Source organism: Thunnus maccoyii, chromosome 3 (genome assembly GCF_910596095.1).
Source record: "Thunnus maccoyii chromosome 3, fThuMac1.1, whole genome shotgun sequence".
Lineage (NCBI taxonomy): Eukaryota > Metazoa > Chordata > Actinopteri > Scombriformes > Scombridae > Thunnus > Thunnus maccoyii.
This window is the reverse complement of record NC_056535.1, coordinates 5,183,774-5,197,826: the sequence shown is the minus strand read 5'-3', so window position 1 is coordinate 5,197,826 and position 14,053 is coordinate 5,183,774. Positions and strand designations below refer to the sequence as shown.

The window sequence follows — 14,053 nt, the reverse complement described above, 5'->3', positions numbered from 1 at the left end:
GCCGACCTTACCCCCTAAAAACCAGAGTAGGTTTAAGTCGGCACTCTCAGCAATTGCAGTCAGGTTTCAAACTCTAGTGGAAAGCCTGAAACTAGAAAAGGAGGAGGATAATACAAAGACTTATAAATGGCCATAGATTTGGAATGACATGTTCTCTAATCACACAGTTGGGTGCAATGTCAATGTGTCCTCATATGTCTGGTCATGTAGTGTAACGTGCAAAACAGGGTGAATATCCAGCAGCAAAGAAAAAAAGACACTTCACTGAGTTTACTAAGTAAATGTCATACATGACCATAAATATGAAGCTAAAACCATTTTTTGCAAAGTTGCAGAATGCTAATGACAGGCTATAAAATGTTAAAAAGCATCACAGCCACATTCCATTTCTCACATGGGACCATTGCTGAACTAAGATGAGGCAGGAGGGGGCATCATACTTCTGATAATGTATTCACCTCAGACATTTATGTTAGAAGCCCACACTATATAATCTGTCTGTATGGGCAACGTTTAAAAAAAACTCATAAAAGTTACTACTACTACAACTACTAAGCACAGCAATCAGTAAAAGTAAAGCTGGGGAAGCTGAGGCATGCCGTGTGTGAGCTACAGACAATGCATATTCTGCAGAGTGAAGGGTACAAGGCAGGGAAGTCTTTTCCCATGTACAGAACACAGTGAGCCCCAGGCACAGCCTCACTTCTGGGCCCGTCTTGCTAACTGCCTGCCTTCATCCACTTTGATCACGGAGGCGAGCTGAGGAAATTCAGGAGAGCTCGACTTCAATCATCCAGCGGAGCCCCGTCTGTGAAGAGATTCAGTGTAGTGGAGCGTCTTGTGCTGGGAGACTTTTGTATGGTAATTTGTTATGGAGGTGGGGGGCGAAGGAGGGCTGTTTTTCAAAGGAACCCTTTGAAGTTTGCCAGAAGTGTACATGGATGCATAGCAAGATTAGAATATAGAGGAGTAATTGTTCTGTCCCAGGCAGAGATGAAACAATGAATAAATTCTTCAGTTATGACCTTCAAGTTTGAGTCAAACAGCTTTTGTTCCAATCTGACTTGAGAAAGTAATTTGAGCGCTGAGACTACTCTGTCTTTCCCTGAAAGGACCGACAGACACGGCAGGCTGAGATCTGATGTCCTCCATTACACAGGAGCTGTCTGGGTGTCTACACCTCTTAGAGATATTATATGTAGAGATTTCAGCTGTTCCTACAAAACACTATGAGTTTATACGCACATAATGAGGCCATGATAATAATTATAGCAAAGCAAACTGATAACTGCAGGTTGAACACAGGGCAGTGTTTAAAAATACATGCATGAAGCAGAATTCACTTTGTCTTGCGTAACAGACTCTTAGCTGAATTCAAAAGTCCATGTTTACATGAGCAGCTACTCTAACAACTCGCATCAGCTTCAAGATCACCTGCTGACTGTTCACCATAACAACTTCATGTTATCACATCCACATACAGACTGTCAACATATCACACACTCACTCTTATTCCTTGTTTTATTTATTATCTTGATCTCATTAGCTCCTGAAGTTGGTCTTTATTAATAATCAGATCTGATTCACAGTTTGATCATTACTAAACTGGTTATAGAGGGAATGATCTTAACCTAACATTTCAATCAGATTCCAAGGACCTGAAACTATATTTAGTGAAAGGTCATTCTCAGCCTTAAAAATAGTAGTTTGATGATAATCTTAACTCAAGGTTTGCTTTATAGTGTTTTTCTGAGCTTTCAATTTCATTTCATGGTCTTTATCAACAGACTGACAACTCAGAAGCTGATGCAGATTTTAAGATGCAGGTGAAAGCGCCAAGAAAGGCTAATAAGTGAATCTCAAGATAAGATTTTGTATTGTAAACTGTATTTTCTAGTCTTGTTCTGGGGTTCAGTGCAAGTCTACATGCTGTTTTAAAGGCTTTTCTACAACAAAAAGAACACAATCATAGAGGAATGAATGTAGCTTGCAATTGTGGAAATCTTTGACCGTTCGTTCAATATGCACTTAATGACTACATACATGATGTCATGCTAACAGACTGAGACTAAAGCTGCATGTCCCAGGCAAAAAGTCAGTAACCTCACCCACTGATGATCCATGCAGAAGACATGTAAATAAAAAAGAAGCACCGTTAGAGTGAAAAGCTAGTTAGTCCTGTAACTAACGAGTTAGACACATAAGTATGCTAAAGAAAGATCAAACTCTTATTTCACTCTTTCATAAGATAATCCTGTTTGGCTGTGCAAAACAGGTGTGCTGTTTCTTTCTTTAAATATCTGCTATTATGGCCTTTTTTTGACTCATTTTTATAAATAGGGTCTATTTTAAACAGCCTAGATTCCCCTCTGTCCCCCAGCAGGCTGATTCCCAAGCTATTTACATAAAATCAGCATTATTAATAAGCACCTATTTGATTGGTTGGAGGTGTGGCCCCCACCTTCACTCCCAGCCAATCTGAATACGACCTAATGAGTAATGCAAATTCCCTTACACCGCATCTTTACCTGGAGTTATGGCTGCTGCTGGAGACGTAAGACAGTACATATATCAGACCAGCACATCTGGTAACTTTGGCTTGCAACACGTCCCCGCCCCATATTCTAAAATAGCAGTACAAAACAAAACCAATAGAAATACACCAGAAGTAGTTTATAAATGACCCAAAGACACTATGTCAAGTAAATATATGTCTACTCTGCCTGCTATAGAATGCGCAAGATACATCTGCAGTCATGTCCCTCCACTCACCGTGATCAGAGGTGTCTTACCCGTACATCTATTTTAGATGTACACCTTATTGAGTCTCCAGATAAGCAAATTACCAGTGTAATATTTTACTTTTCAGTCCTGCTCTACAAATTGTATGCTAGCTAGCAACAGTACTGTGCTCTGACAACTGACCAAGCTATGTTATAGCTTATATATTAGCCTGGTCAGTCTAACCTGAGCCTAGAAAGAACTCGGGCCCCACTACAACCTATTCCTCATATAATGTAGGTTACAGGAGGCTATGAATTTTTTTGCAATTATTAGCTACCTTAATTCTGCAAAGCGGATGAGCGCACACAGTCTCGCTGCCACTGCCCTGCCCTTGCAATATGTACTGTGGCTGACAAGCATCTGTACTCCTAACATTAGGCTACAGCTGTTAATATTAAATTCATGGATTAAAAATGGTTTGTCTTTGCCCCCCTAAAATAAGCTAAACTAAGCTTACAGGGTTAAGTAGCACACAATAAAAACATAGAAACATAAAGTGGCCAGAAGACCTCTCATTAGTGCGCTCTTCTCTGCCTTCTTAATAATCATATTAAAAAATCATGAGCAATAAAAAAAATCAATAATTCCATCTCATCTGTGTCCAAAGCCATTAGAACGTTCCTTTTATTTTCATCAATGCCCTATTTCTCTTTCTGATTCATGTAGCTTGGAGCCATAAAGCCCTTCTATCAGGATATTTATAAGACATGGAAGGGGAACAAATCGGAGATGAGCGCTTTTGGATTTGTTGTTCGTACAACCAACTACACAGCAACTCTTCAGCATAGCGTTATTAATTAAAGTTTGGAGACATATTTCAACTTCCTCTGTTTATGCTGTTGAGGTCTACAGGGGATACAGGATTGTTTCCCCTGAAAAAGGGACGTGGTGATGAGAGCCTACTCTGAATGATGTATTGCCGGTCTGATGTATAGCGGCCTATGATCTGGAGTCTGATTATGAATGAAAGTGAAGAACTTGCTGTTGCACAGGTGAGAACTGAACAGGATGTTTCAGAACTGTAAAATCGTTTCCTAACTGGAGCTGGAGGTTGCTAGCTTAGCTTTAGCACACTTCCAGTGTCTTGCTTTGCTGTCATCTAGCTGAAATGCAAACTCCGACAGAAGTTACGTACGCACTCAGCATAGTGCTGTGCGGCGATGCCTCATGCTAAAGCTTCCTGCATATTTGATTTGTTCTGCTTTGTGTGACATAGTATAACAAGTTCAGCCTCAACACCGCTTGCTCTTGAGCCGTGAATTTTAAAATTTCAACTAAGTTAAAAAGACAGCGGAGATATAAATGAGTAATTTTACAGCACAGGAGGGCCACCATCATCATCCTAATCCATCCTGTAGCGTCCTCAGTGCTAACCAATAGTAGTAGTCAGACACTAACATCTAACTAGGTCCAATGAGCAATTGTCTTTAATAATTCAGGGAATGAATTAATGTACGGTTGAACAGTGACAATTTATTGCCTCAACTCATAAACAATAATACACAAGACTTTCAGTTTTAAAGAATGGAAAATAAAAAATAAAATAAATAAATCAAATAAGAAAATAAACAGAAATAGTCTGTTATGGAGGTGGAAAACCTCCAATGAAATGTTCTTTAGATCACTGAATGTCCCATTAATCCATAGGGACTCCTTATGATTAAAGAGCTCAAGACTTCAGTTCAAAGTTGTTTTGTGTTGTATCTGTTCCAAATATCTAATGTCACTACTATCACTACTACCCGGGTAGGATAATTAGTGTGTGTCTTATCTGTAACCCAATGAAAATGGGTATCACTTTAAATCAGATGTCCTCTGTGGGCAGTTCCTACAGTCTGGCCAACACCGTTTCTCCAACCGGTCACAGGGTCACAGGCTGGGCTCACCATCTCTGATTCTGTCTGGTCACAAAAAAACCAACCTACACAGATAGTGAAGGATAATAAGTTATTCAGGTCTCTTTATGTGTCTAAGATGAGATCTCATTAACTTCTTTTCTCCCTCAGAATATCATACATCATATAACCAACAATTAAGTATATACTTGTACTACAATGACCATATTTTAACAAATGGTAATTTTAACATGAACAATTTACCATGAATTTCTTTAAAACAGATGTCTTTTTAACTTTAACAATAAATTATTTACAATGAATTTTCCCTCTGTCACATCAACATTTGTATTCTTTAAGTAACAGACTGCTTATTATGAATTTCAAAATAATATTTTAACATTTACCTAAATTATTTGCTGTATTGTTACATTTTTATGCACCACTTTAATATACTAATTTAGTAACTTAATCATGAAAATTAACTGAATTATCCTTTGTGATTCACTTAACATGTATATCTAGCAACCAAAATCGGTTAAATTACCATTTAATGGCATTTCAAAACATTAAAGTGCACAATTCCCATTAAAACACAACGATTTCAATATTAGAAAACAGTGCAATGGTGCTTTAAAGTTTTGACAGTGACGGTGGCTCCATTAGCCAGAGCTAGCGATTAGCTTAGCCGTTAGCAGCTAGCGATTAGCAGCTAGCGATCTTTTCAGACGGTAAATACAATGATACAGTTGCACCAAAGCATGTAATAAACATTACACCACATTTCCACAATCACATGTTGTTTTTTTGTGAAAAGTATCTTGACTCAACAGTAAGTTTAATGCAGCCTCCCTTAACAGTGGTTAACAACAACAGACTAGCAGACAACATGGCAACTCACCGGAAGTTGTTTCCTTCTCGCTTACAGATGGACCTCTATTAAAAGAGCAACTTATTAGCATTATTATATGAGCATTAATCTGACTTTTATGACTATTTTGCGGTGTTTCATACCAGGAAATGCTCGCTTTTTCTGTTGTTTACATGAGAGCTGGATACCGGACTAAACATGCCGCCCATTCAGTCCTATAGGAATTGTTCGCCTGGCGCATACGCCAAATAAAGTTACTAGTTTCCGGGTTTGCTTCCGCGTTGTGCGGCCCACTGAATATGCGCAGTAGTGTTTCCCCCGCTGGCCCCGCCCGCGAGCTCCCGCTCGGCCCATAGACTTTACATTATATCTTTTACAATGGTTGTCTATAGGGAAAATCCTTTTTGGGTCGCAGGGGGATTTTTCGCTGCAATACCGCGAGTGGCCACTGGGAAAAAATGGCTGCAAGGCTGAGCGGCGACGCCCTATCCAGTTTTTATTATACATTCATGATGCTCACACACGTCTGCTGTATTTGGGAGTGCTGCTGCGGTAAAACGAAGAGGGCACGTGGCTCCCTCAACATAACAGGCGCACAATGTATATGCGCCCCCTTGTGGGAACTACATGTAACTACATCTCTAAATCACATATGGGTTTTGTAGCCCTATAATCCATGTGGGTTACAATCCCAAAACTCTTTACTTGTGTCCAATACCAGCCCTTTAACATAGCCTGTAAACACACAAAATAATTTACTGTAGTATGAAATGCTGCTTGGCCTTGGAAGTAACCCACCAAAGACCCAACGTCCACAGACTTTTTTTGGGCTAAATCAGGTCAGCCAGTTATGGCCATTATTTATCCCAAAAATAGAGGTTAGCTACGTTTGGGCAGTTTAGTTTGGTCTTAATTTAGTCCGAGATGGACATGTGCTTTGGTCTTCATTTAGCCCAAATATAGCCCACTGTATAAATTGCATCATAAAATTATGATTATGATATCTTGATGAAAACTAGTTATTTGTAAATGATAACTAAACAAATTATACAGCTAACATTGATATTATGTAAGGATTAATGTAATAATGCATGCCATTATAATCGTAATAATCACTGTAAAAACTTTTTCCTTTATTATGAGCTACTTTAGACGATTCCCTATAAATAATTCACGGTAATTTAAAAAATTTAAAGATAAAAAAGTCCTCAGAAGATATTTAATGCCTTAATATGTGTTACTACTTTGTGTGGTAAGCTAGTTAGCCAGACATGCTATCGTTTGAAGCTTACGTTAGACCAGATAAATACACTTTTGCTATTGTGTTTTTGGTTTTGAATAAACTAAAATAAAACACCACGCTCCAAACACTTTAAATACTGAATATCACTATAAAGCCCCACACACGCTGCTTTGACATGTGAAAAAATCCATAGCTTGCCATGCCTTGACAATACTCTGCCTTTACCTTTGCCATCCCCTCCTCTGGTTTCTGCCTTTTATCCTTTGTGCAAAGAAATAAAACCCACCAAATAAAACTTTTGTTTATGAGCATACCGCACTCATCTTATGAAAGTATACATTTGTTTTCTTTCCAGTGCAGGATCTTTCATTTGAAAAGCGCTGGTGTGTACATCAGGAACACTCCCTTCCACTTCAATGGTGGATGTGGATGTTGCTGTAATCCTCAGGATGCTGAGCAGAACCCATCATGGGATTTCACGCCTTCTTCCCTCATCTCCTCATTCCCTCGCCTCCTCGTTCCCTCATCTTCTCGCCTCCTCTCTTTTCGTCACACCTCTGCTGACCTTCCTACCCGGAGCACTTCCCCCATTTCCATTTGCAAGCTGTTGTGATGAGCTTCAGCTTGCCGGGGGCCAGGCTAATCACTAAAACAAGTAAACAAGTGGAAAGGTGAGCAGAGTGCAGTGCAATCAATAAAGGTGCCAGCGTTGATTGGTGTGGAGGTAGAAACACACACACACACACAAACACACACACGTACACACACACACAGGGTCAAAGAGGTCAATCTGAACAAGACAATGAGGAGGTGGGATCAGTGTTAAATGGCGGTTGCTTGACATTAACAAACGAACAGGAATCTCTCAAAGTAGGTCTGCACCTCCTCTGACCTCAATTCCTCATTTCCTCTGCCAATACACACACGGACCTGAATGCGCACACACATAGACACAAGCACATTTGTTCATTTGTTACTGTACCTCTTTTTCACACATTCACACTCATGCACACACACCGACATGCACACACATGGAGTTATTAGCAGTTCCACTCCATTAGGGAGTACAGCTGCTGTTGTCGTGCATTTCGGCTGCTTTACTTGATCAGTTAATGGCACTAATTTCCCAGAAAGAGCCTCCACCTGGCTTCCATGCCACTCCATCAGCCTCTGATTAAAAGCTGAGTGTTAATACCAGCACTCTGGTGATCTGCAGTACTCCTGTGTGTAAAACGGGGCCTCAGCTCGGTTTGGAAGGAGTAGTTTGAATATTTGAAGGAAGCATCTGCAGGCAGCGATTAAACAGCTACCAATAAAACAGTGGTGGGAGAAGTACTCAGATCTTTTACTTAACTTAAAAGTACCAATAGAGCAAAATAAAAATACTCCATTACAAATAAAAGTTCTGCATGAAAAATCCTACTAAAGTAAAAGTACATACATATTATGATGTAGTTTAATGTAGTTTAAGTATTGCAGTAAAAGTAGTGGTTTTGCCCCTCTGACTGATATATTATTATATATGACATCATTAGATTATTAATACTGGAGCATCAGTGTTAGAGCAGCATGTTATTGTTGTAGCTGCTGGAGGTGGAGCTAGTTTCAACTACTTTATACACAGTTAGTTAGTTTAGTCCAGTGGTTCGCAACCTAGGAGTCGGGCCCCTCCAAAGGGTCACCAGATAAATCTGAGGGGTCGTGAGATGATTAATGGGAGAGGAAAGAAGGTTGAAAAAGGTTGGAAACCACTGGTTTCATCTTTAACAATGTGTTGTATTTTAAAAGCTTGTTATATTATCCATTGTGTCAAATCTTCATCTGAAAAGTAACTAAAGCTGTCAAATAAATGTAGTGGAGTAGAAAGTACAATATTTCCCTCTGAAATGTAGTGGAATGGAAGTACAAAGTAGCATCAAATGGAAATACAATACAAGTAACTGTACTAAGTACAGTACTTGAGTAAATGTACTTAGTTACTTTCCACCACTGCAGTGCAGGGAGTCCTTTCAGAAGCTTCTTAAAGAAGTTTATAAAGTGGGTGACTTGAAATTGCTGAGAGACAAGCAGGAGAGACACATGTCGCAGTGCATTGTGGGAGCATCCTCCCCCTTTCCAAATAACTCTTTGACCGTTTGCACGATCAACAACGTTGTATCTCGTGCTTCTTATCTGCAGATGAGGCTGCTCTGGCTTTTTCAAGGTCATCTAGCAACAATTCAGAGCATCTTCATTACTTCTGTCAGCCCTCTGTCGTTCCCATAGCAACCCTACTGAGCTGACAGATGAGAGGCGCGGGTGTTGGCCTCCCACGTAGTTGGAAAAACACATGCACACAGACACGTGTTCACACATTAAAACAAATGCACGTACACAAGCGCACACACACACACATACATAATTATGTCAGGGGAAGCATACGCTGCATTGTTTAAAATAAACCAGGCATCAGAGGCGAGGTGTTGGAGTGAGATTGTCGTACACAAATAGGCCATTATGGCAAAAGTGGAACACAAGGAGTCTCCTATGAAAACAGAGTGTTCTCTCTCTACTCCCCGACTCTCTCTTCTGCTCTCTGCCTCTGTGTCTCTCTGTCGCTCTCTCTGTGGGCAGGCTGAGTGCGCCTCTATGCTCGTTATCAGAACAAACAGAGATGAGGGTGGAAGAATGGGGTACACACCATGTACCAGAGAGGGGAGGATGAAAGAGTAAAAAACACGAGAAAATCAAACATCCGGCATGAGGGAAACACCAGGGAATGGCTTCTATCGGCACTCACCTACTTCCATAGGGAGCTTTACCATTTTAACGCATTAAAGGCGTGCCACGCCAAAACACACAAATATGCGGGATAGTCGGCTGCTGCAAAAAAATTAATTCCAATTCCAGTCCATATCAGATGTACATTTCCCTGTAGGCTCTAAAAAAAGAAACGAGAGAGACTGCAATAGGCTTGTAATGAATAAGACATTGCATCAGAATTGGAAAGACAGTGAAATCTCCTTCCTGTCTGCTTGCTGAGAGACGAGAGATGTATCATTACCGACTCTGTCTTTTCATGTCCTTGGAAGTGTGAGTCCACAGTGTAACGAGTGGTGAAACTTTCCAATAAATCTACCGGACACAGTGCTGACAGAAGTAGCACTATAAAATCCAAATACCAGTCTGGTCCTGAGGCAGAGGACTTACTGAGGATTTGGTGTTTAGATGAAGTGATCGGGTACAAATTCCTGCACACATGTACATGTATACACCGAGATAGTCTGATGATCTGCTGTGTGTTGATGAGTATGACTATCAAGATTCATGAGACTTCATGAAAACAGTGCTGCCAATAGTTACAAAGCAGACCAGTAAACAATGCATGGTGTTTATCTACCAAAATGTTTATAATTAAAATGCGTATAATGTCCACCTCATATTCAACATTTGGAATATAAATTTATATATATATATATATATATATATAAAATTTGGTTTTATGGTAAAGTTTTGGACAAAGTGAAATGTTTACCTGATGGTGGCACTAGATGAAGAGTCAGAAGACCACCAAAGTTATTACAATATATTCTAAGGTAAAGATGAATGAGTGAACCAAATTTCATGGCAATCCATCCAAGATTAGTCAAGACATTTCTCTTAAAATACATATGTCAACCTGTTGGTGGTGCTAAAGGAAAAGCCAGGGGATCACCAAAGTCAGTAGGATTTATCATCTGGGGACCATGAATGCCTGTACCAAATGTGATGGCAATCTATCCAGTACTATCCAATAATATTTCAGTTTGGACCAAAGTGCTAGACTGACTGACCGACCCATTTCTAATCCTAAAGCCACACGGCTGGCATGGCTAAAAATACATGTGGTTAATATTCCAATATTTATAAATTTCTACCACATATTCCTCATATTCCATTTCACATTCAACATTTAGGCTTTTGTTGGGGTTGAGGTGGTTTATGGAGCTGCAAAACAGATGCAGTTGCAGAGCAGATGTTTGTCAATCTTATTTTGGTTAATGCATGGACATTTGTGATTACATTCATTTACTTTCTCTGTGATCTATCAAACTGGTAACCCCAGCCCTGTACAATTATGCTTCAATGCCAATAAAAAATTGATCACAAAAAAACATCTATGCTTTTGTCAACCACACCAATGTTTTTGGTTGTTGATGTTTGGTTGTTGTTGGTGATTCTAATAAATATACAGTATACTGTATGTATTATATAAGATATAAGATATAATGAGCATCTAAATATGATATGCTTAGTCTATGTCTTGGAAATAAGAAGGCAAAAATAAGTGAGCACTAAGAGCTTAAAATGTGTGCATGTCAGTCACGTTTTGATGAAATCTCCCTCTGTGAGTCTAGACTACTTTAGTTTTTGACCTTCAACTCTACAGATGAAGAACGATTTGCAGCCCGATGCCTCATCCTTGGCTGTAAACTGTTCCCCATCATGCCGCGAGGCAGTCACCCATCGAGCTCCCTTATCTCCCGAGGGAAGCACCCTCAGTCCTGACGTCTGGATATCTTTGTAACAACACTGGCTGCCCAAAATCCCAAGCGGCTGACATAGCCTGTAGAGAACAGACAGCTTGGGCTGAAATCAGACTTCTGATAACAGTCAAAGAAGCTTGGGCTTTCATAGCAGCCTTTCAAACACACACACACACACACATACACACACACACACACACACGGCTGGTCAAAAGTCTGATAAAATCAGGTTGATTACGTCAAGACAGAAGATAGGTTTACTTTTCGGATCTGTTTATCCAACCTGAGTCACAGCCCATCTGCATCAGTGTCAAAGTGAGGATATTGTGGCAGTTGCAGTACTGCAAGTTTCCATTTGGTGTCCCTGCTCCACCAGTAACATTAACAGGATGTCTGTGGACTCTGTTGATGAGGTTTTTCTCCTTTCTGCTCCCAGTATGCCTGGGGAACAGGTGAATGGACTGGAAGTCTAAATGAATTCCAGCAGCTTTCTTTTCGATTTATTTTCCTATCGTCTGTGTGTGTATGTGAGTGTGTTTTTGTAGCTCTATCATCAGGAGGACCATATATTCCAGTAGGGCAACAAGCTGTCATAACTAAACAACAACAGAGTTTGTTGTTGTACAAAACAACCCTGAGTGTTTTGCTCTGTGGCACCCCAGACAGCAGGACAAAGACATATGAAACTACTTTGTTAAAGCTGGCTCAATCTATATTTTTATATTCACAATGGATGAAATGACTATGTTTAATGTGAACAAGGTCACTCTTAGTGATGAACCCACTTAGAATTATCACGTAACAGTTGTCCTCAGGATGTTGTGAAACCTGAAACAAAGCTAAAAGAGGAGTGAATATCAGACTTACATACAGCATGTGGACAGACCAGAGCCTCCAATGTTGAAGTTACAATCTTTACGTGTCCAACCATCCTCCTTTGCACGACCTTTGCCTTTGCTACTGTCAGAGGACAGTAAGTATTTGCAAGATTGCAGGAGGTTGCTTGTTAGGAATGTGGTCTGATGAAGACTCCAAACAAAAAGAATATAAATATATTTATCTCATGTCAAAATAAAAGTGAGTCAAACGAGTTATGTGGTTCAGCATCAGTCTGGTCTCTCCCAAAACAGCAGAAGTGGTCGAATCCTTTTGGATTTCCATTCAAGGCAAAGAGTGAATTAAAAATACTCCAAACACATTGAAGTTAAATGATTGCAATGTGGGTCCATCATTCCAATATTTACTTCATTATCCTCTTGGTGTAGCTCATTTACAAACCTCAGGTTGCCCTAGAGTGATTTGCTGGAAGAAGCTTGCAGCCATAATGTGCCCCTTGCATTCTCAAACACCTGGTTTCTTGTGGCATATTCGTGCACATTCCAGTCAGAAATACCTACAGCTTTTTCTGGGAAAATTGGAGAAACACAATGGTGGTTAAATGAATACAACAATATGTTTTTTTACTTTGTATTATGAAATTTGATTTATTGGTAGATAAAGATTTCACCTAAAACTTAACCAAGTATTTTTAGTTGCCAAAACTTAAAACAACTCCAAACTATAGAAGTGGTAGCTCAGAAAAGGCTTTAATTGTTTTTTTGTAGCAGTGATATGGATCATTATGTAGGGCGCTGAAAACCTATGTTGTTGCTAAGGTATGAGACCATAATTGATATTTTATTATAAATATATGAAATGACATCGTGTAATGTGAGTGGCGTTGCCCGTAGTGATGTAGTGATGAACCTAAAGAGAACCGCCACACAACTCTGCAGCTCCTATCGGCTTTACGCAGCTTTATAGTGAGTTTCAGCTCATTCTTTAGCTGTCCGGCTGCTACTTTACAGTTATGGTTCACCGCTCTCATAGTATTATTTTCAGCTGCAGCAGGCACCTGCTTTCACCTCAGCACCAAACTCCAGACACAGTTAGAGACAAGCTGGTGAATATAGTGTAGCATTTATCAGCTAAAGGGACAGATATTTCATTCTTTTTTTATGGAGACCAAAGACCAGAGAGCAAAAGCAGAGCTTAAGACAGTGAATATTGGACTTACATTCCCTTGGTGGCAGGACACATGACTCCAAATGAATGATAATGTTGGTCTATAACTGCAGAACAGGCAACAGTTTGCTGACAAGTTGCTCCATCACCTCAAACAGTGATATGTCAATGCTGTGTGCACAACAGTTTTTGCCATGAAGTGGCAGTGGTTATTGCAGGTTTAAGGTGCAACATGTGCAGCATTTTGCGGCTGTGAAATATAGCTGAAGTCCTGACATCAAGACACCCACTGTTCCTTGTGTAACTCATTGCAATCTCCCGTGAAGAAATGAAATGTGTTCCTGTGTTTACTCTTCATATTCCAGGATATATCAGACTACAACGCTATCAAAATTCCAACCCTTTGTGATTTAAAGTTAAACAACAACTCATTTGTTAGCATACTGAATAAAAAAATGCTCCCATGAAGTTTTCCCAGCTTAGCAGTGCGTGAAATAAGCTTTGCTCCCTTTCCTCCCTTTTTCTCAGCTGTTATCTATACTGTCCAAAAAAAACATCTTTGCCGTTTCACAGTCCTGTCCTGCTATTATCAGTGTTAGCCATGTCTGGACTGGCTGCAGCTACTCAACTGGCCTCTTTTGTCTTGGTTTCCTTTGTTTCCTTAGTGATGGTGTTGTTTTTTTATGGTAAATATCCCAATGTGTTTTATTCATTGTCTTTTATTAGGTTAAAGGATTGTTGACATGAATGGTATATGGGCAGTCACTGCAGGTATTGTAGCAACAAACATGTAGAGACAATGTGTGGGAAA

The 14,053-nt window shown here is 39.8% G+C and overlaps 1 long non-coding RNA gene across 1 annotated transcript; it reads right to left on the bottom strand.

The window, feature by feature from the left end:
- Window positions 1-4,237: 4,237 nt before the first annotated feature.
- LOC121889256 lies at window positions 4,238-5,670 on the bottom strand. The gene is made up of 3 exons (XR_006093485.1): window positions 5,634-5,670; window positions 5,521-5,555; window positions 4,238-4,705 (listed from the first exon to the last, which is right to left on the bottom strand). It is a non-coding gene; the product is annotated as an uncharacterized LOC121889256 (long non-coding RNA).
- Window positions 5,671-14,053: the final 8,383 nt, after the last annotated feature.